Consider the following 22,670-nt stretch of genomic DNA (forward strand, 5'->3'; position numbering starts at 1 on the left):
GGTTGGGGTTAGGGGTTAGTGTTAGGGGTTGGGGTTAGGTTTAGATTTGGGATTAGGTTTAGATATGGGGTTTAGATTTGGGGGTAGGTTTAGATTTGCGTTTAGGGGTTGGGGTTAGGGGTTGGGGTTAGTTTTAGATTTGGGGTTAGGTTTAGATTTGGGGTTAGGTTTAGATTTGGGGTTAGGGGTTGGGGTTAGGTTTAGATTTGGGGTTAGGTTTAGATTTGGGGTTAGGGGTTGGGGTTAGGTTTAGATTTGGGTTTACGTTTAGGTTTGGGGTTAGGTTTAGATTTGGAGTTAGGGGTTCGGGTTAGGTTAAGATTTGGGGTTAGGTTTAGATTTAGGGTTAGGGGTTGGGGTTAGGTTTAGATTTGGGGTTAGGGGTTGGTGTTAGGGGTTGGGGTTAGGTTTAGATTTGGGGTTAGGGGTTGGGGTTAGCGGTTGGGTTTAGGGGTTGGGGTTAGGTTTAGATTTGGGGTTAGGTTTAGATTTGGGGTTAAGGTTTAGATTTGGGGTTATGGGTTGGGGTTAAGTTTAGATTTGGGGATAGGTTTAGATTTGGGGTTAGGGGTTGAGGTTAGGTTTAGATTTGGGGTTAGGGGTTGGGGTTAGGTTTAGATTTGGGGTTAGGGGGTGAGGTTAGGTTTAGATTTGGGGTTAGGTTTAGATTTGGGTTTAGGTGTTGGGGTTAGGTTTAGATTTGGGGTTAGGTTTAGATTTGGGGTTAGCGGTTGGGGTTAGGTTTAGATTTGGGGTTAGGTTTAGATTTAGGGTTAGGTTTAGATTTGGGGTTAGGTTTAGATTTGGGGTTAGGTGTTGGGGTTAGGTTTAGATTTGGGGTTAGGTTTAGATTTCGGGTTTAGATTTGGGGTTAGGGGTTGGGGTTAGGTTTATATTTGGGGTTAGGTTTCGATTTGGGGTTAGGGGTTGGGGTTAGGTTTAGTTTTGGGGTTAGGTTTAGATTTGGGGTTAGGTTTAGATTTGGGGTTAGGGGTTGGGGTTAGATTTAGATTTGGGTTTAGGTTTAGGTTTGGGATTAGGGGTTGGGGTTAGGTTTAGATTTGGGGTTAGGTTTAGATTTGGGGTTTTGATTTGGGGTTAAGTTTAGATTTAAGGTTAGGTTTAGATTTGGGGTTAGGGGTTGGGGTTAGGTTTAGATTAGGGGTTAGGGGTTGGGGTTAGAGGTTGGGGTTAGGTTTAGATTTGGAGTAAGGGGTGGGGTTAGGGGTTGGGGTAAGGTTTAGATTTGGTGGTAGGTTTAGATTTGGGGTTTTGATTTGGGGTTAGGTTTAGATTTAACGTTAGGTTTAGATTTGGGGATAGGGGTTGGGGTTAGGGGTTGGGGTAGGTTTAGATTTGGGGTTAGGGGTTGGTGTTAGGGGTTGGGGTTAGGTTTAGATTTGGGGTTAGGGGTTGGGGTTAGCGGTTGGGTTTAGGGGTTGGGGTTAGGTTTAGATTTGGGGTTAGGTTTAGATTTGGGGTTAAGGTTTAGATTTGGGGTTAGGGGTTGGGGTTAGGTTTAGATTTGGGGATAGGTTTAGATTTGGGGTTAGGGGTTGAGGTTAGGTTTAGATTTGGGGTTAGGGGTTGGGGTTAGGTTTAGATTTGGGGTTAGGGGGTGAGGTTAGGTTTAGATTTGGGGTTCGGTTTAGATTTGGGTTTAGGTGTTGGGGTTAGGTTTAGATTTGGGGTTAGGTTTAGATTTGGGGTTAGCGGTTGGGGTTAGGTTTAGATTTGGGGTTAGGTTTAGATTTAGGGTTAGGTTTAGATTTGGGGTTAGTTTTAGATTTGGGGTTAGTGTTGGGGTTAGGTTTAGATTTGGGGTTAGGTTTAGATTTCGGGTTTAGATTTGGGGTTAGGTTTAGATTTGGGGTTAGGTTTAGATTTGGGGTTAGGTGTTGGGGTTAGGTTTAGATTTGGGGTTAGGTTTCGATTTGGGGTTAGGGGTTGGGGTTAGGTTTAGATTTGGGGTTAGGTTTAGATTTGGGGTTAGGTTTAGATTTGGGGTTAGGGGTTGGGGTTAGGTTTAGATTTGGGTTTAGGTTTAGGTTTGGGATTAGGGGTTGGGGTTAGGTTTAGATTTGGGGTTAGGTTTAGATTTGGGGTTTTGATTTGGGGTTAAGTTTAGATTTAAGGTTAGGTTTAGATTTGGGGTTAGGGGTTGGGGTTAGGTTTAGATTAGGGGTTAGGGGTTGGGGTTAGAGGTTGGGGTTAGGTTTAGATTTGGAGTTAGGGGTGGGGTTAGGGGTTGGGGTAAGGTTTAGATTTGGTGGTAGGTTTAGATTTAGGGTTTTGATTTGGGGTTAGGTTTAGATTTAAGGTTAGGTTTAGATTTGGAGTTAGGGGTTGGGGTTAGGGGTTGGGGTTAGGTTTAGATTTGGGGTTAGGGGTTGGGGTTAGGTTTAGATTTGGGGTTAGGTTTAGATTTGGAGTTAGGGGTTGGGGTTAGGGGTTGGGTTTAGGGGTTGGGGTTAGGTTTAGATTTGGGGTTAGGGGTTGGGTTTAGGTTTAGATTTGGGGTTAGGGGTTGGGGTTAGGTTTAGATTTGGGGTTAGGTTTAGATTTGGGGTTAGGGGTTGGGGTTAGGTTTAGATTTGGGGTTAGGTTTAGATTTGGGGTTAGGGGTTGGGGTTAGGGGTTTGGGTTTGGTGCTGGGGTTAGGTTTAGATTGGGGGTTAGGGGTTGGGGTTAGGGGTTGGGGTCAGGGGTTGGGGTTAGGTTTAGATTTGGGGTTGGGGTTAGGGTTAGGGGTTGGGGTTAGGTTTAGATTTGGGGTTAGGGGTTGGGGTTAGGGGTTGGGGTTAGGTTTACATTTGGGGTTAGGGGTTGGGGTTCGGGGTTGGGGTTAGGGGTTGGGGTTAGGTTTAGATTTGGGGTTAGGTTTCGATTTGGGGTTACGGGTTGGGGTTAGGTTTATATTTGGGGTTAGGTTTAGATTTGGGGTTAGGGGTTGGGGTTAGGATTAGATTTGGGGTTAGGGGTTCGGGTTAGGTTTAGATTTGGGTTTAAGTTTAGGTTTGGGGTTAGGGGTTGGGGTTAGGTTTAGATTTGGGGTTAGGTTTAGATTTGGGGTTGGTGGTTTAGGTTAGGTTTAGATTTGGGGTTAGGTTTAGATATGGAATTAGGGGTTGGGGTTAGGTTTAGATTTGGGGTTAGGTTTAGATTTGGGGTTAGGGGTTGGGGTTAGGTTTAGATTTGGGGTTAGGTTTAGATTTGGGGCTAGGGTTTGGGGTTATGTTTAGATTTGGGGTTAGTTTTAGATTTGGGGTTAGGGGTTTGGGTTAGGTTTACATTTGGGGTTAGCTTTAGCTTTGGGGTTAGGGGTTGGGGTTAGGTTTAGATTTGGGGTTAGGTTTAGATTTGGGGTTAGGGGTTGGGGTTAGGTTTAGATTTGGGTTAGGTTTAGATTTGGGGTTTTGATTTGGGGTTAGGTTTAGATTTAATCTTAGGTTTAGATTTGGGGTTAGGGGTTGGGGTTAGGGGTTTGGGGTCAGGTTTAGATTTGGGGTTAGGGCTTGGGGTTAGGTTTAGATTTGGGGTTAGGTTTAGATTTGGTGTTAGATTTAGATTTGGGATTAGGGGTTGGGGTTAGGGGTTGGGGTTAGGTTTAGATTTGGGGTTAGATGTTGGGGTTAGGGGTTGGGGTTAGGTTTACATTTGGGGTTAGGGGTTGGGGTTAGGGGTTAGTGTTAGGGGTTGGGGTTAGGTTTAGATTTGGGATTAGGTTTAGATATGGGGTTTAGATTTGGGGGTAGGTTTAGATTTGCGTTTAGGGGTTGGGGTTAGGGGTTGGGGTTAGGTTTAGATTTGGGGTTAGGTTTAGATTTGGGGTTAGGTTTAGATTTGGGGTTAGGGGTTGGGGTTAGGTTTAGATTTGGGGTTAGGGGTTGGGGTTAGGTTTAGATTTGGGGTTAGGTTTAGATTTGGGGTTAAGGTTTAGATTTGGGGTTATGGGTTGGGGTTAGGTTTAGATTTGGGGATAGGTTTAGATTTGGGGTTAGGGGTTGAGGTTAGGTTTAGATTTGGGGTTAGGGGTTGGGGTTAGGTTTAGATTTGGGGTTAGGGGGTGAGGTTAGGTTTAGATTTGGGGTTAGGTTTAGATTTGGGTTTAGGTGTTGGGGTTAGGTTTAGATTTGGGGTTAGGTTTAGATTTGGGGTTAGCGGTTGGGGTTAGGTTTAGATTTGGGGTTAGGTTTAGATTTAGGGTTAGGTTTAGATTTGGGGTTAGGTTTAGATTTGGGGTTAGGTGTGGGGGTTAGGTTTAGATTTGGGGTTAGGTTTAGATTTCGGGTTTAGATTTGGGGTTAGGTTTAGATTTGGGGTTAGGTTTAGATTTGGGGTTAGGGGTTGGGGTTAGGTTTATATTTGGGGTTAGGTTTCGATTTGGGGTTAGGGGTTGGGGTTAGGTTTAGTTTTGGGGTTAGGTTTAGATTTGGGGTTAGGTTTAGATTTGGGGTTAGGGGTTGGGGTTAGATTTAGATTTGGGTTTAGGTTTAGGTTTGGGATTAGGGGTTGGGGTTAGGTTTAGATTTGGGGTTAGGTTTAGATTTGGGGTTTTGATTTGGGGTTAAGTTTAGATTTAAGGTTAGGTTTAGATTTGGGGTTAGGGGTTGGGGTTAGGTTTAGATTAGGGGTTAGGGGTTGGGGTTAGAGGTTGGGGTTAGGTTTAGATTTGGAGTTAGGGGTGGGGTTAGGGGTTGGGGTAAGGTTTAGATTTGGTGGTAGGTTTAGATTTGGGGTTTTGATTTGGGGTTAGGTTTAGATTTAACGTTAGGTTTAGATTTGGGGATAGGGGTTGGGGTTAGGGGTTGGGGTAGGTTTAGATTTGGGGTTAGGTTTAGATTTGGGGTTAAGGTTTAGATTTGGGGTTATGGGTTGGGGTTAAGTTTAGATTTGGGGATAGGTTTAGATTTGGGGTTAGGGGTTGAGGTTAGGTTTAGATTTGGGGTTAGGGGTTGGGGTTAGGTTTAGATTTGGGGTTAGGGGGTGAGGTTAGGTTTAGATTTGGGGTTAGGTTTAGATTTGGGTTTAGGTGTTGGGGTTAGGTTTAGATTTGGGGTTAGGTTTAGATTTGGGGTTAGCGGTTGGGGTTAGGTTTAGATTTGGGGTTAGGTTTAGATTTAGGGTTAGGTTTAGATTTGGGGTTAGGTTTAGATTTGGGGTTAGGTGTTGGGGTTAGGTTTAGATTTGGGGTTAGGTTTAGATTTCGGGTTTAGATTTGGGGTTAGGGGTTGGGGTTAGGTTTATATTTGGGGTTAGGTTTCGATTTGGGGTTAGGGGTTGGGGTTAGGTTTAGTTTTGGGGTTAGGTTTAGATTTGGGGTTAGGTTTAGATTTGGGGTTAGGGGTTGGGGTTAGATTTAGATTTGGGTTTAGGTTTAGGTTTGGGATTAGGGGTTGGGGTTAGGTTTAGATTTGGGGTTAGGTTTAGATTTGGGGTTTTGATTTGGGGTTAAGTTTAGATTTAAGGTTAGGTTTAGATTTGGGGTTAGGGGTTGGGGTTAGGTTTAGATTAGGGGTTAGGGGTTGGGGTTAGAGGTTGGGGTTAGGTTTAGATTTGGAGTAAGGGGTGGGGTTAGGGGTTGGGGTAAGGTTTAGATTTGGTGGTAGGTTTAGATTTGGGGTTTTGATTTGGGGTTAGGTTTAGATTTAACGTTAGGTTTAGATTTGGGGATAGGGGTTGGGGTTAGGGGTTGGGGTAGGTTTAGATTTGGGGTTAGGGGTTGGTGTTAGGGGTTGGGGTTAGGTTTAGATTTGGGGTTAGGGGTTGGGGTTAGCGGTTGGGTTTAGGGGTTGGGGTTAGGTTTAGATTTGGGGTTAGGTTTAGATTTGGGGTTAAGGTTTAGATTTGGGGTTAGGGGTTGGGGTTAGGTTTAGATTTGGGGATAGGTTTAGATTTGGGGTTAGGGGTTGAGGTTAGGTTTAGATTTGGGGTTAGGGGTTGGGGTTAGGTTTAGATTTGGGGTTAGGGGGTGAGGTTAGGTTTAGATTTGGGGTTCGGTTTAGATTTGGGTTTAGGTGTTGGGGTTAGGTTTAGATTTGGGGTTAGGTTTAGATTTGGGGTTAGCGGTTGGGGTTAGGTTTAGATTTGGGGTTAGGTTTAGATTTAGGGTTAGGTTTAGATTTGGGGTTAGTTTTAGATTTGGGGTTAGTGTTGGGGTTAGGTTTAGATTTGGGGTTAGGTTTAGATTTCGGGTTTAGATTTGGGGTTAGGTTTAGATTTGGGGTTAGGTTTAGATTTGGGGTTAGGTGTTGGGGTTAGGTTTAGATTTGGGGTTAGGTTTCGATTTGGGGTTAGGGGTTGGGGTTAGGTTTAGATTTGGGGTTAGGTTTAGATTTGGGGTTAGGTTTAGATTTGGGGTTAGGGGTTGGGGTTAGGTTTAGATTTGGGTTTAGGTTTAGGTTTGGGATTAGGGGTTGGGGTTAGGTTTAGATTTGGGGTTAGGTTTAGATTTGGGGTTTTGATTTGGGGTTAAGTTTAGATTTAAGGTTAGGTTTAGATTTGGGGTTAGGGGTTGGGGTTAGGTTTAGATTAGGGGTTAGGGGTTGGGGTTAGAGGTTGGGGTTAGGTTTAGATTTGGAGTTAGGGGTGGGGTTAGGGGTTGGGGTAAGGTTTAGATTTGGTGGTAGGTTTAGATTTAGGGTTTTGATTTGGGGTTAGGTTTAGATTTAAGGTTAGGTTTAGATTTGGAGTTAGGGGTTGGGGTTAGGGGTTGGGGTTAGGTTTAGATTTGGGGTTAGGGGTTGGGGTTAGGTTTAGATTTGGGGTTAGGTTTAGATTTGGAGTTAGGGGTTGGGGTTAGGGGTTGGGTTTAGGGGTTGGGGTTAGGTTTAGATTTGGGGTTAGGGGTTGGGTTTAGGTTTAGATTTGGGGTTAGGGGTTGGGGTTAGGTTTAGATTTGGGGTTAGGTTTAGATTTGGGGTTAGGGGTTGGGGTTAGGTTTAGATTTGGGGTTAGGTTTAGATTTGGGGTTAGGGGTTGGGGTTAGGGGTTTGGGTTTGGTGCTGGGGTTAGGTTTAGATTGGGGGTTAGGGGTTGGGGTTAGGGGTTGGGGTCAGGGGTTGGGGTTAGGTTTAGATTTGGGGTTGGGGTTAGGGTTAGGGGTTGGGGTTAGGTTTAGATTTGGGGTTAGGGGTTGGGGTTAGGGGTTGGGGTTAGGTTTACATTTGGGGTTAGGGGTTGGGGTTCGGGGTTGGGGTTAGGGGTTGGGGTTAGGTTTAGATTTGGGGTTAGGTTTCGATTTGGGGTTACGGGTTGGGGTTAGGTTTATATTTGGGGTTAGGTTTAGATTTGGGGTTAGGGGTTGGGGTTAGGATTAGATTTGGGGTTAGGGGTTCGGGTTAGGTTTAGATTTGGGTTTAAGTTTAGGTTTGGGGTTAGGGGTTGGGGTTAGGTTTAGATTTGGGGTTAGGTTTAGATTTGGGGTTGGTGGTTTAGGTTAGGTTTAGATTTGGGGTTAGGTTTAGATATGGAATTAGGGGTTGGGGTTAGGTTTAGATTTGGGGTTAGGTTTAGATTTGGGGTTAGGGGTTGGGGTTAGGTTTAGATTTGGGGTTAGGTTTAGATTTGGGGCTAGGGTTTGGGGTTATGTTTAGATTTGGGGTTAGTTTTAGATTTGGGGTTAGGGGTTTGGGTTAGGTTTACATTTGGGGTTAGCTTTAGCTTTGGGGTTAGGGGTTGGGGTTAGGTTTAGATTTGGGGTTAGGTTTAGATTTGGGGTTAGGGGTTGGGGTTAGGTTTAGATTTGGGTTAGGTTTAGATTTGGGGTTTTGATTTGGGGTTAGGTTTAGATTTAATCTTAGGTTTAGATTTGGGGTTAGGGGTTGGGGTTAGGGGTTTGGGGTCAGGTTTAGATTTGGGGTTAGGGCTTGGGGTTAGGTTTAGATTTGGGGTTAGGTTTAGATTTGGTGTTAGATTTAGATTTGGGATTAGGGGTTGGGGTTAGGGGTTGGGGTTAGGTTTAGATTTGGGGTTAGATGTTGGGGTTAGGGGTTGGGGTTAGGTTTACATTTGGGGTTAGGGGTTGGGGTTAGGGGTTAGTGTTAGGGGTTGGGGTTAGGTTTAGATTTGGGATTAGGTTTAGATATGGGGTTTAGATTTGGGGGTAGGTTTAGATTTGCGTTTAGGGGTTGGGGTTAGGGGTTGGGGTTAGGTTTAGATTTGGGGTTAGGTTTAGATTTGGGGTTAGGTTTAGATTTGGGGTTAGGGGTTGGGGTTAGGTTTAGATTTGGGGTTAGGGGTTGGGGTTAGGTTTAGATTTGGGGTTAGGTTTAGATTTGGGGTTAAGGTTTAGATTTGGGGTTATGGGTTGGGGTTAGGTTTAGATTTGGGGATAGGTTTAGATTTGGGGTTAGGGGTTGAGGTTAGGTTTAGATTTGGGGTTAGGGGTTGGGGTTAGGTTTAGATTTGGGGTTAGGGGGTGAGGTTAGGTTTAGATTTGGGGTTAGGTTTAGATTTGGGTTTAGGTGTTGGGGTTAGGTTTAGATTTGGGGTTAGGTTTAGATTTGGGGTTAGCGGTTGGGGTTAGGTTTAGATTTGGGGTTAGGTTTAGATTTAGGGTTAGGTTTAGATTTGGGGTTAGGTTTAGATTTGGGGTTAGGTGTGGGGGTTAGGTTTAGATTTGGGGTTAGGTTTAGATTTCGGGTTTAGATTTGGGGTTAGGTTTAGATTTGGGGTTAGGTTTAGATTTGGGGTTAGGGGTTGGGGTTAGGTTTATATTTGGGGTTAGGTTTCGATTTGGGGTTAGGGGTTGGGGTTAGGTTTAGTTTTGGGGTTAGGTTTAGATTTGGGGTTAGGTTTAGATTTGGGGTTAGGGGTTGGGGTTAGATTTAGATTTGGGTTTAGGTTTAGGTTTGGGATTAGGGGTTGGGGTTAGGTTTAGATTTGGGGTTAGGTTTAGATTTGGGGTTTTGATTTGGGGTTAAGTTTAGATTTAAGGTTAGGTTTAGATTTGGGGTTAGGGGTTGGGGTTAGGTTTAGATTAGGGGTTAGGGGTTGGGGTTAGAGGTTGGGGTTAGGTTTAGATTTGGAGTTAGGGGTGGGGTTAGGGGTTGGGGTAAGGTTTAGATTTGGTGGTAGGTTTAGATTTGGGGTTTTGATTTGGGGTTAGGTTTAGATTTAACGTTAGGTTTAGATTTGGGGATAGGGGTTGGGGTTAGGGGTTGGGGTAGGTTTAGATTTGGGGTTAGGGGTTGGTGTTAGGGGTTGGGGTTAGGTTTAGATTTGGGGTTAGGGGTTGGGGTTAGCGGTTGGGTTTAGGGGTTGGGGTTAGGTTTAGATTTGGGGTTAGGTTTAGATTTGGGGTTAAGGTTTAGATTTGGGGTTAGGGGTTGGGGTTAGGTTTAGATTTGGGGATAGGTTTAGATTTGGGGTTAGGGGTTGAGGTTAGGTTTAGATTTGGGGTTAGGGGTTGGGGTTAGGTTTAGATTTGGGGTTAGGGGGTGAGGTTAGGTTTAGATTTGGGGTTCGGTTTAGATTTGGGTTTAGGTGTTGGGGTTAGGTTTAGATTTGGGGTTAGGTTTAGATTTGGGGTTAGCGGTTGGGGTTAGGTTTAGATTTGGGGTTAGGTTTAGATTTAGGGTTAGGTTTAGATTTGGGGTTAGTTTTAGATTTGGGGTTAGTGTTGGGGTTAGGTTTAGATTTGGGGTTAGGTTTAGATTTCGGGTTTAGATTTGGGGTTAGGTTTAGATTTGGGGTTAGGTTTAGATTTGGGGTTAGGTGTTGGGGTTAGGTTTAGATTTGGGGTTAGGTTTCGATTTGGGGTTAGGGGTTGGGGTTAGGTTTAGATTTGGGGTTAGGTTTAGATTTGGGGTTAGGTTTAGATTTGGGGTTAGGTTTAGATTTCGGGTTTAGATTTGGGGTTAGGTTTAGATTTGGGGTTAGGTTTAGATTTGGGGTTAGGTGTTGGGGTTAGGTTTAGATTTGGGGTTAGGTTTCGATTTGGGGTTAGGGGTTGGGGTTAGGTTTAGATTTGGGGTTAGGTTTAGATTTGGGGTTAGGTTTAGATTTGGGGTTAGGGGTTGGGGTTAGGTTTAGATTTGGGTTTAGGTTTAGGTTTGGGATTAGGGGTTGGGGTTAGGTTTAGATTTGGGGTTAGGTTTAGATTTGGGGTTTTGATTTGGGGTTAAGTTTAGATTTAAGGTTAGGTTTAGATTTGGGGTTAGGGGTTGGGGTTAGGTTTAGATTAGGGGTTAGGGGTTGGGGTTAGAGGTTGGGGTTAGGTTTAGATTTGGAGTTAGGGGTGGGGTTAGGGGTTGGGGTAAGGTTTAGATTTGGTGGTAGGTTTAGATTTAGGGTTTTGATTTGGGGTTAGGTTTAGATTTAAGGTTAGGTTTAGATTTGGTGTTAGGGGTTGGGGTTAGGGGTTGGGGTTAGGTTTAGATTTGGGGTTAGGGGTTGGGGTTAGGTTTAGATTTGGGGTTAGGTTTAGATTTGGAGTTAGGGGTTGGGGTTAGGTTTAGATTTGGGGTTAGGTTTAGATTTGGGGTTAGGGGTTGGGGTTAGGGGTTTGGGTTTGGTGCTGGGGTTAGGTTTAGATTGGGGGTTAGGGGTTGGGGTTAGGGGTTGGGGTCAGGGGTTGGGGTTAGGTTTAGATTTGGGGTTGGGGTTAGGGTTAGGGGTTGGGGTTAGGTTTAGATTTGGGGTTAGGGGTTGGGGTTAGGGGTTGGGGTTAGGTTTACATTTGGGGTTAGGGGTTGGGGTTCGGGGTTGGGCTTAGGGGTTGGGGTTAGGTTTAGATTTGGGGTTAGGTTTCGATTTGGGGTTACGGGTTGGGGTTAGGTTTATATTTGGGGTTAGGTTTAGATTTGGGGTTAGGGGTTGGGGTTAGGATTAGATTTGGGGTTAGGGGTTCGGGTTAGGTTTAGATTTGGGTTTAAGTTTAGGTTTGGGGTTAGGGGTTGGGGTTAGGTTTAGATTTGGGGTTAGGTTTAGATTTGGGGTTGGTGGTTTAGGTTAGGTTTAGATTTGGGGTTAGGTTTAGATATGGAATTAGGGGTTGGGGTTAGGTTTAGATTTGGGGTTAGGTTTAGATTTGGGGTTAGGGGTTGGGGTTAGGTTTAGATTTGGGGTTAGGTTTAGATTTGGGGCTAGGGTTTGGGGTTATGTTTAGATTTGGGGTTAGTTTTAGATTTGGGGTTAGGGGTTTGGGTTAGGTTTACATTTGGGGTTAGCTTTAGCTTTGGGGTTAGGGGTTGGGGTTAGGTTTAGATTTGGGGTTAGGTTTAGATTTGGGGTTAGGGGTTGGGGTTAGGTTTAGATTTGGGTTAGGTTCAGATTTGGGGTTTTGATTTGGGGTTAGGTTTAGATTTAATGTTAGGTTTAGATTTGGGGTAAGGGGTTGGGGTTAGGGGTTTGGGGTCAGGTTTAGATTTGGGGTTAGGGCTTGGGGTTAGGTTTAGATTTGGGGTTAGGTTTAGATTTGGTGTTAGATTTAGATTTGGGATTAGGGGTTGGGGTTAGGGGTTGGGGTTAGGTTTAGATTTGGGGTTAGATGTTGGGGTTAGGGGTTGGGGTTAGGTTTACATCTGGGGTTAGGGGTTGGGGTTAGGGGTTAGTGTTAGGGGTTGGGGTTAGGTTTAGATTTGGGATTAGGTTTAGATATGGGGTTTAGATTTGGGGGTAGGTTTAGATTTGCGTTTAGGGGTTGGGGTTAGGGGTTGGGGTTAGGTTTAGATTTGGGGTTAGGTTTAGATTTGGGGTTAGGTTTAGATTTGGGGTTAGGGGTTGGGGTTAGGTTTAGATTTGGGGTTAGGGGTTGGGGTTAGGTTTAGATTTGGGGTTAGGTTTAGATTTGGGGTTAAGGTTTAGATTTGGGGTTATGGGTTGGGGTTAGGTTTAGATTTGGGGATAGGTTTAGATTTGGGGTTAGGGGTTGAGGTTAGGTTTAGATTTGGGGTTAGGGGTTGGGGTTAGGTTTAGATTTGGGGTTAGGGGGTGAGGTTAGGTTTAGATTTGGGGTTAGGTTTAGATTTGGGTTTAGGTGTTGGGGTTAGGTTTAGATTTGGGGTTAGGTTTAGATTTGGGGTTAGGGCTTGGGGTTAGGTTTAGATTTGGGGTTAGGTTTAGATTTGGTGTTAGATTTAGATTTGGGATTAGGGGTTGGGGTTAGGGGTTGGGGTTAGGTTTAGATTTGGGGTTAGATGTTGGGGTTAGGGGTTGGGGTTAGGTTTACATTTGGGGTTAGGGGTTGGGGTTAGGGGTTAGTGTTAGGGGTTGGGGTTAGGTTTAGATTTGGGATTAGGTTTAGATATGGGGTTTAGATTTGGGGGTAGGTTTAGATTTGCGTTTAGGGGTTGGGGTTAGGGGTTGGGGTTAGGTTTAGATTTGGGGTTAGGTTTAGATTTGGGGTTAGGTTTAGATTTGGGGTTAGGGGTTGGGGTTAGGTTTAGATTTGGGGTTAGGGGTTGGGGTTAGGTTTAGATTTGGGGTTAGGTTTAGATTTGGGGTTAAGGTTTAGATTTGGGGTTATGGGTTGGGGTTAGGTTTAGATTTGGGGATAGGTTTAGATTTGGGGTTAGGGGTTGAGGTTAGGTTTAGATTTGGGGTTAGGGGTTGGGGTTAGGTTTAGATTTGGGGTTAGGGGGTGAGGTTAGGTTTAGATTTGGGGTTAGGTTTAGATTTGGGTTTAGGTGTTGGGGTTAGGTTTAGATTTGGGGTTAGGTTTAGATTTGGGGTTAGCGGTTGGGGTTAGGTTTAGATTTGGGGTTAGGGGTTGGGGTTAGGTTTAGATTTGGGGTTAGGGGTTGGGGTTAGGTTTAGATTTGGGGTTAGGTTTAGATTTGGGGTTAAGGTTTAGATTTGGGGTTATGGGTTGGGGTTAGGTTTAGATTTGGGGATAGGTTTAGATTTGGGGTTAGGGGTTGAGGTTAGGTTTAGATTTGGGGTTAGGGGTTGGGGTTAGGTTTAGATTTGGGGTTAGGGGTTGGGGTTAGGTTTAGATTTGGGGTTAGATGTTGGGGTTAGGGGTTGGGGTTAGGTTTACATTTGGGGTTAGGGGTTGGGGTTAGGGGTTAGTGTTAGGGGTTGGGGTTAGGTTTAGATTTGGGATTAGGTTTAGATATGGGGTTTAGATTTGGGGGTAGGTTTAGATTTGCGTTTAGGGGTTGGGGTTAGGGGTTGGGGTTAGGTTTAGATTTGGGGTTAGGTTTAGATTTGGGGTTAGGTTTAGATTTGGGGTTAGGGGTTGAGGTTAGGTTTAGATTTGGGGTTAGGGGTTGGGGTAGGTTTAGATTTGGGGTTAGGGGTTGGTGTTAGGGGTTGGGGTTAGGTTTAGATTTGGGGTTAGGGGTTGGGGTTAGCGGTTGGGTTTAGGGGTTGGGGTTAGGTTTAGATTTGGGGTTAGGTTTAGATTTGGGGTTAAGGTTTAGATTTGGGGTTAGGGGTTGGGGTTAGGTTTAGATTTGGGGATAGGTTTAGATTTGGGGTTAGGGGTTGAGGTTAGGTTTAGATTTGGGGTTAGGGGTTGGGGTTAGGTTTAGATTAGGGGTTAGGGGTTGGGGTTAGAGGTTGGGGTTAGGTTTAGATTTGGAGTTAGGGGTGGGGTTAGGGGTTGGGGTAAGGTTTAGATTTGGTGGTAGGTTTAGATTTGGGGTTTTGATTTGGGGTTAGGTTTAGATTTAACGTTAGGTTTAGATTTGGGGATAGGGGTTGGGGTTAGGGGTTGGGGTAGGTTTAGATTTGGGGTTAGGGGTTGGTGTTAGGGGTTGGGGTTAGGTTTAGATTTGGGGTTAGGGGTTGGGGTTAGCGGTTGGGTTTAGGGGTTGGGGTTAGGTTTAGATTTGGGGTTAGGTTTAGATTTGGGGTTAAGGTTTAGATTTGGGGTTAGGGGTTGGGGTTAGGTTTAGATTTGGGGATAGGTTTAGATTTGGGGTTAGGGGTTGAGGTTAGGTTTAGATTTGGGGTTAGGGGTTGGGGTTAGGTTTAGATTTGGGGTTAGGGGGTGAGGTTAGGTTTAGATTTGGGGTTCGGTTTAGATTTGGGTTTAGGTGTTGGGGTTAGGTTTAGATTTGGGGTTAGGTTTAGATTTGGGGTTAGCGGTTGGGGTTAGGTTTAGATTTGGGGTTAGGTTTAGATTTAGGGTTAGGTTTAGATTTGGGGTTAGTTTTAGATTTGGGGTTAGTGTTGGGGTTAGGTTTAGATTTGGGGTTAGGTTTAGATTTCGGGTTTAGATTTGGGGTTAGGTTTAGATTTGGGGTTAGGTTTAGATTTGGGGTTAGGTGTTGGGGTTAGGTTTAGATTTGGGGTTAGGTTTCGATTTGGGGTTAGGGGTTGGGGTTAGGTTTAGATTTGGGGTTAGGTTTAGATTTGGGGTTAGGGGTTGGGGTTAGGTTTAGATTTGGGTTTAGGTTTAGGTTTGGGATTAGGGGTTGGGGTTAGGTTTAGATTTGGGGTTAGGTTTAGATTTGGGGTTTTGATTTGGGGTTAAGTTTAGATTTAAGGTTAGGTTTAGATTTGGGGTTAGGGGTTGGGGTTAGGTTTAGATTAGGGGTTAGGGGTTGGGGTTAGAGGTTGGGGTTAGGTTTAGATTTGGAGTTAGGGGTGGGGTTAGGGGTTGGGGTAAGGTTTAGATTTGGTGGTAGGTTTAGATTTAGGGTTTTGATTTGGGGTTAGGTTTAGATTTAAGGTTAGGTTTAGATTTGGAGTTAGGGGTTGGGGTTAGGGGTTGGGGTTAGGTTTAGATTTGGGGTTAGGGGTTGGGGTTAGGTTTAGATTTGGGGTTAGGTTTAGATTTGGAGTTAGGGGTTGGGGTTAGGGGTTGGGTTTAGGGGTTGGGGTTAGGTTTAGATTTGGGGTTAGGGGTTGGGTTTAGGTTTAGATTTGGGGTTAGGGGTTGGGGTTAGGTTTAGATTTGGGGTTAGGTTTAGATTTGGGGTTAGGGGTTGGGGTTAGGTTTAGATTTGGGGTTAGGTTTAGATTTGGGGTTAGGGGTTGGGGTTAGGGGTTTGGGTTTGGTGCTGGGGTTAGGTTTAGATTGGGGGTTAGGGGTTGGGGTTAGGGGTTGGGGTCAGGGGTTGGGGTTAGGTTTAGATTTGGGGTTGGGGTTAGGGTTAGGGGTTGGGGTTAGGTTTAGATTTGGGGTTAGGGGTTGGGGTTAGGGGTTGGGGTTAGGTTTACATTTGGGGTTAGGGGTTGGGGTTCGGGGTTGGGGTTAGGGGTTGGGGTTAGGTTTAGATTTGGGGTTAGGTTTCGATTTGGGGTTACGGGTTGGGGTTAGGTTTATATTTGGGGTTAGGTTTAGATTTGGGGTTAGGGGTTGGGGTTAGGATTAGATTTGGGGTTAGGGGTTCGGGTTAGGTTTAGATTTGGGTTTAAGTTTAGGTTTGGGGTTAGGGGTTGGGGTTAGGTTTAGATTTGGGGTTAGGTTTAGATTTGGGGTTGGTGGTTTAGGTTAGGTTTAGATTTGGGGTTAGGTTTAGATATGGAATTAGGGGTTGGGGTTAGGTTTAGATTTGGGGTTAGGTTTAGATTTGGGGTTAGGGGTTGGGGTTAGGTTTAGATTTGGGGTTAGGTTTAGATTTGGGGCTAGGGTTTGGGGTTATGTTTAGATTTGGGGTTAGTTTTAGATTTGGGGTTAGGGGTTTGGGTTAGGTTTACATTTGGGGTTAGCTTTAGCTTTGGGGTTAGGGGTTGGGGTTAGGTTTAGATTTGGGGTTAGGTTTAGATTTGGGGTTAGGGGTTGGGGTTAGGTTTAGATTTGGGTTAGGTTTAGATTTGGGGTTTTGATTTGGGGTTAGGTTTAGATTTAATCTTAGGTTTAGATTTGGGGTTAGGGGTTGGGGTTAGGGGTTTGGGGTCAGGTTTAGATTTGGGGTTAGGGCTTGGGGTTAGGTTTAGATTTGGGGTTAGGTTTAGATTTGGTGTTAGATTTAGATTTGGGATTAGGGGTTGGGGTTAGGGGTTGGGGTTAGGTTTAGATTTGGGGTTAGATGTTGGGGTTAGGGGTTGGGGTTAGGTTTACATTTGGGGTTAGGGGTTGGGGTTAGGGGTTAGTGTTAGGGGTTGGGGTTAGGTTTAGATTTGGGATTAGGTTTAGATATGGGGTTTAGATTTGGGGGTAGGTTTAGATTTGCGTTTAGGGGTTGGGGTTAGGGGTTGGGGTTAGGTTTAGATTTGGGGTTAGGTTTAGATTTGGGGTTAGGTTTAGATTTGGGGTTAGGGGTTGGGGTTAGGTTTAGATTTGGGGTTAGGGGTTGGGGTTAGGTTTAGATTTGGGGTTAGGTTTAGATTTGGGGTTAAGGTTTAGATTTGGGGTTATGGGTTGGGGTTAGGTTTAGATTTGGGGATAGGTTTAGATTTGGGGTTAGGGGTTGAGGTTAGGTTTAGATTTGGGGTTAGGGGTTGGGGTTAGGTTTAGATTTGGGGTTAGGGGGTGAGGTTAGGTTTAGATTTGGGGTTAGGTTTAGATTTGGGTTTAGGTGTTGGGGTTAGGTTTAGATTTGGGGTTAGGTTTAGATTTGGGGTTAGCGGTTGGGGTTAGGTTTAGATTTGGGGTTAGGTTTAGATTTAGGGTTAGGTTTAGATTTGGGGTTAGGTTTAGATTTGGGGTTAGGTGTGGGGGTTAGGTTTAGATTTGGGGTTAGGTTTAGATTTCGGGTTTAGATTTGGGGTTAGGTTTAGATTTGGGGTTAGGTTTAGATTTGGGGTTAGGGGTTGGGGTTAGGTTTATATTTGGGGTTAGGTTTCGATTTGGGGTTAGGGGTTGGGGTTAGGTTTAGTTTTGGGGTTAGGTTTAGATTTGGGGTTAGGTTTAGATTTGGGGTTAGGGGTTGGGGTTAGATTTAGATTTGGGTTTAGGTTTAGGTTTGGGATTAGGGGTTGGGGTTAGGTTTAGATTTGGGGTTAGGTTTAGATTTGGGGTTTTGATTTGGGGTTAAGTTTAGATTTAAGGTTAGGTTTAGATTTGGGGTTAGGGGTTGGGGTTAGGTTTAGATTAGGGGTTAGGGGTTGGGGTTAGAGGTTGGGGTTAGGTTTAGATTTGGAGTTAGGGGTGGGGTTAGGGGTTGGGGTAAGGTTTAGATTTGGTGGTAGGTTTAGATTTGGGGTTTTGATTTGGGGTTAGGTTTAGATTTAACGTTAGGTTTAGATTTGGGGATAGGGGTTGGGGTTAGGGGTTGGGGTAGGTTTAGATTTGGGGTTAGGGGTTGGTGTTAGGGGTTGGGGTTAGGTTTAGATTTGGGGTTAGGGGTTGGGGTTAGCGGTTGGGTTTAGGGGTTGGGGTTAGGTTTAGATTTGGGGTTAGGTTTAGATTTGGGGTTAAGGTTTAGATTTGGGGTTAGGGGTTGGGGTTAGGTTTAGATTTGGGGATAGGTTTAGATTTGGGGTTAGGGGTTGAGGTTAGGTTTAGATTTGGGGTTAGGGGTTGGGGTTAGGTTTAGATTTGGGGTTAGGGGGTGAGGTTAGGTTTAGATTTGGGGTTCGGTTTAGATTTGGGTTTAGGTGTTGGGGTTAGGTTTAGATTTGGGGTTAGGTTTAGATTTGGGGTTAGCGGTTGGGGTTAGGTTTAGATTTGGGGTTAGGTTTAGATTTAGGGTTAGGTTTAGATTTGGGGTTAGTTTTAGATTTGGGGTTAGTGTTGGGGTTAGGTTTAGATTTGGGGTTAGGTTTAGATTTCGGGTTTAGATTTGGGGTTAGGTTTAGATTTGGGGTTAGGTTTAGATTTGGGGTTAGGTGTTGGGGTTAGGTTTAGATTTGGGGTTAGGTTTCGATTTGGGGTTAGGGGTTGGGGTTAGGTTTAGATTTGGGGTTAGGTTTAGATTTGGGGTTAGGTTTAGATTTGGGGTTAGGGGTTGGGGTTAGGTTTAGATTTGGGTTTAGGTTTAGGTTTGGGATTAGGGGTTGGGGTTAGGTTTAGATTTGGGGTTAGGTTTAGATTTGGGGTTTTGATTTGGGGTTAAGTTTAGATTTAAGGTTAGGTTTAGATTTGGGGTTAGGGGTTGGGGTTAGGTTTAGATTAGGGGTTAGGGGTTGGGGTTAGAGGTTGGGGTTAGGTTTAGATTTGGAGTTAGGGGTGGGGTTAGGGGTTGGGGTAAGGTTTAGATTTGGTGGTAGGTTTAGATTTAGGGTTTTGATTTGGGGTTAGGTTTAGATTTAAGGTTAGGTTTAGATTTGGTGTTAGGGGTTGGGGTTAGGGGTTGGGGTTAGGTTTAGATTTGGGGTTAGGGGTTGGGGTTAGGTTTAGATTTGGGGTTAGGTTTAGATTTGGAGTTAGGGGTTGGGGTTAGGGGTTGGGTTTAGGGGTTGGGGTTAGGTTTATATTTGGGGTTAGGGGTTGGGTTTAGGTTTAGATTTGGGGTTAGGGGTTGGGGTTAGGTTTAGATTTGGGGTTAGGTTTAGATTTGGGGTTAGGGGTTGGGGTTAGGTTTAGATTTGGGGTTAGGTTTAGATTTGGGGTTAGGGGTTGGGGTTAGGGGTTTGGGTTTGGTGCTGGGGTTAGGTTTAGATTGGGGGTTAGGGGTTGGTGTTAGGGGTTGGGGTCAGGGGTTGGGGTTAGGTTTAGATTTGGGGTTGGGGTTAGGGTTAGGGGTTGGGGTTAGGTTTAGATTTGGGGTTAGGGGTTGGGGTTAGGGGTTGGGGTTAGGTTTACATTTGGGGTTAGGGGTTGGGGTTCGGGGTTGGGGTTAGGGGTTGGGGTTAGGTTTAGATTTGGGGTTAGGTTTCGATTTGGGGTTACGGGTTGGGGTTAGGTTTAGATTTGGGGTTAGGTTTAGATTTGGGGTTAGGGGTTGGGGTTAGGATTAGATTTGGGGTTAGGGGTTCGGGTTAGGTTTAGATTTGGGTTTAAGTTTAGGTTTGGGGTTAGGGGTTGGGGTTAGGTTTAGATTTGGGGTTAGGTTTAGATTTGGGGTTGGTGGTTTAGGTTAGGTTTAGATTTGGGGTTAGGTTTAGATATGGAATTAGGGGTTGGGGTTAGGTTTAGATTTGGTGTTAGGTTTAGATTTGGGGTTGGTGGTTTAGGTTAGGTTTAGATTTGGGGTTAGGTTTAGATATGGAATTAGGGGTTGGGGTTAGGTTTAGATTTGGGGTTAGGTTTAGATTTGGGGTTAGGGGTTGGGGTTAGGTTTAGATTTGGGGTTAGGTTTAGATTTGGGGCTAGGGTTTGGGGTTATGTTTAGATTTGGGGTTAGTTTTAGATTTGGGGTTAGGGGTTTGGGTTAGGTTTACATTTGGGGTTAGCTTTAGCTTTGGGGTTAGGGGTTGGGGTTAGGTTTAGATTTGGGGTTAGGTTTAGATTTGGGGTTAGGGGTTGGGGTTAGGTTTAGATTTGGGTTAGGTTTAGATTTGGGGTTTTGATTTGGGGTTAGGTTTAGATTTAATGTTAGGTTTAGATTTGGGGTTAGGGGTTGGGGTTAGGGGTTTGGGGTCAGGTTTAGATTTGGGGTTAGGGCTTGGGGTTAGGTTTAGATTTGGGGTTAGGTTTAGATTTGGTGTTAGATTTAGATTTGGGATTAGGGGTTGGGGTTAGGGGTTGGGGTTAGGTTTAGATTTGGGGTTAGATGTTGGGGTTAGGGGTTGGGGTTAGGTTTACATTTGGGGTTAGGGGTTGGGGTTAGGGGTTAGTGTTAGGGGTTGGGGTTAGGTTTAGATTTGGGATTAGGTTTAGATATGGGGTTTAGATTTGGGGGTAGGTTTAGATTTGCGTTTAGGGGTTGGGGTTAGGGGTTGGGGTTAGGTTTAGATTTGGGGTTAGGTTTAGATTTGGGGTTAGGTTTAGATTTGGGGTTAGGGGTTGGGGTTAGGTTTAGATTTGGGGTTAGGTTTAGATTTGGGGTTAGGGGTTGGGGTTAGGTTTAGATTTGGGTTTACGTTTAGGTTTGGGGTTAGGTTTAGATTTGGAGTTAGGGGTTCGGGTTAGGTTAAGATTTGGGGTTAGGTTTAGATTTAGGGTTAGGGGTTGGGGTTAGGTTTAGATTTGGGGTTAGGTTTAGATTTAGGGTAGGGGTTGGGGTTAGGTTTAGATTTGGGGTTAGGTTTAGATTTGGGGTTAGGTGTTGGGGTTAGGTTTAGATTTGGGGTTAGGTTTAGATTAGCGGTTAGGGGTTGGGGTTTGGTTTCGATTTGGGGTTAGGATTAGATTTGGGGTTAGGTTTAGATTTGGGGTTAGGGGTTGAGGTTAGTTTTAGATTTGGGGTTAGGTTTAGATTTGGGGTTAGGTTTAGATTTGGGGTTTAGATTTGGGGTTAGGTTTAGATTTAGGGTTAGGTTTAGATTTGGGGCTAGGGTTTGGGGTTAGGTTTAGATTTGGTGTTAGGTTTAGATTTGGGGTTAGGGGTTGGGGTTGGGTTTAGATTTGTGGTTAGGTTTAGATTTGGGGTTAGGGGTTGGGGTTAGGTTTAGATTTGGGGTTAGGTTTAGATTTGGGGTTAGCGGTTGGGGTTACGTTTAGATTTGGGGTTAGGTTTAGATTTGGGGTTAGGGGTTGGGGTTAGGTTTAGATTTGGGGTTAGGTTTAGATTTGGGGTTTTGATTTGGGGTTAGGTTTAGATTTAAGGTTAGGTTTATATTAGGGGTTAGGTGTTGGGGTTAGGGGTTGGGGTTAGGTTTAGATTTGGGGTTAGGGGTTGTGGTTAGGTTTAGATTTGGGGTTAGGGGTTGGGGTTAGGGGTTGGGGTTAGGTTTAGATTTGGGGTTAGGGGTTGGGGTTAGGGGTTGGGTTTAGGGGTTGGGGTTAGGTTTAGATTTGGGGTTAGGTTAACATTTGGGGTTAGGGGTTGGGGTTAGGTTTAGATTTGGGGATAGGTTTAGATTTGGGGTTAGGGGTTGAGGTTAGGTTTAGATTTGGGGTTAGGGGTTGGGGTTAGGTTTAGATTTGGGGTTTAGGTTTAGATTTGGGGTTACAGGTTGAGGTTAGGTTAGATTTAACGTTAGGTTTAGATTTGGGGTTAGGGGTTGGGGTTAGGTTTAGATTTGGGGTTAGGTTTAGATTTGGGGTTAGGGGTTGGGGTTAGGTTTAGATTTGGGGTTAGGGGTTGGGGTTAGGTTTAGATTTGGGGTTAGGTTTCGATTTGGCGTTAGGTTTCGATTTGGGGTTAGGGGTTGGGGTTAGGGGTTTGGGTTTGGTGCTGGGGTTAGGTTTAGATTTGGGGTTAGGGGTTGGGGTTTAGGGGTTGGGGTCAGGGGTTGGGGTTAGCTTTAGATTTCGGGTTAGGTTTAGGTTTGGGGTTAGGCTTAGATTTGGGGTTAGGGGTTGGGGTTAGGGGTTGTGTTTAGGGGTTGGGGTTAGGTTTAGATTTGGGGTTAGGTTTAGATTTGGGGTTAGGGGTTGTGGTTTGGTTTAGATTTGGGGTTATGTTTAAATTTGGGGTTAGGGGTTGGGGTTAGGTTTAGATTTGGGGTTAGGTTTAGATTAGAAGTTAGGAGTTGGGGTTAGGTTTAGATTTGGGGTTAGGTTTAGATTTGGGGTTAGGTGTTGATGTTAGGTTTAGATTTAGCGTTAGGTTTAGATTTGGGGTTAGGGGTTGGGGTTAGGGGTTGGGGTTAGGTTTAGATTTGGGGTTAGGGCTTGGGGTTAGGTTTAGATTTGGGGTTGGGGTTGGGGTTAGCGGTTGGGGTTAGGTTTAGATTTGGAGTTAGGGGTTGGGGTTAGGGGTTGGGGTTAGGTTTACATTTGGGGTTAGGGGCTGGGGTTAGGGGTTGGGGTTAGGGGTTGGGGTTAGGTTTAGATTTGGGGTTAGGGGTTGGGATTAGGTTTAGATTTGGGATTAGGTTTACATTTGGGGTTTAGATTTGGGGTTAGGTTTAGATTTGGGTTTAGGTGTTGGGGTTAGGGGTTGGGGTTAGGTTTAGATTTGGGGTGAGGGGTTAGGGTTAGTGGTTGGGGTTAGGGGTTGGGGTTAGGTTTAGATTTGGGGTTAGGTTTCGTTTTGGGGTTAGGGGTTGGGGTTAGGTTTACATTTGGGGTTAGGTTTAGATTTGGGGTTAGGTTTAGGTTTGGGGTTAGGGGTTGGGGTTAGGTTTAGATTTGGGGTTAGGTTTAGATTTGGGGTTAGGGGTTGAGGTTAGGTTTAGATTTGCGGTTAGGTTTAGATTTGGGTTTAGGTGTTGGGGTTAGGTTTAGATTTGGGGTTAGTTTTAGATTTGGAGTTAGGGGTTGGGGTTAGGTCTAGATTTGGGGTTAGGTTTAGATTTAGGGTTAGGGGTTGGGGTTAGGTTTAGGTTTGGGGTTAGGGGTTGGGGTTAGGGGTTGTGTTTAGGGGTTGGGGTTAGGTTTAGATTTGGGGTTAGGTTTAGATTTGGGTTAGGTTTAGATTCCGGGTTAGGGGTTGGGGTTAGGTTTAGATTTGGGGTTAGGTTTAGATTCGAAGTTAGGAGTTGGGGTTAGGTTTAGATTTGGGGTTAGGTTTAGATTTGGGATTAGCGTTTGGGGTTACGTTTAGATTTGGGGTTAGGTTTAGATTTGGGGTTAGGGGTTGGGGTTAGGTTTAGATTTGGGGTTAGGTTTAGATTTGCGGTTAGGGGTTGGGGTTTGGTTTAGATTTGGGGTTAGGTTTAGATTTGGGGTTAGGTTTAGATTTGGCGTTAGGTTTAGATTTAGGGTTTGGGGTTAGGGTTAGGTTTATATTTGGGTTTAGGTTTAGATTTGGGGATAGGGGTTGGGGTTAAGTTTAGATTTGGGGTTAGGTTTAGATTTGGGGTTAGGGGTTGGGGTTAGGTTTAGATTTGAGGTTAGGGGT

This window comes from Patagioenas fasciata, chromosome 2 (assembly GCF_037038585.1).
Source record: "Patagioenas fasciata isolate bPatFas1 chromosome 2, bPatFas1.hap1, whole genome shotgun sequence".
Classification (NCBI taxonomy): domain Eukaryota; kingdom Metazoa; phylum Chordata; class Aves; order Columbiformes; family Columbidae; genus Patagioenas; species Patagioenas fasciata.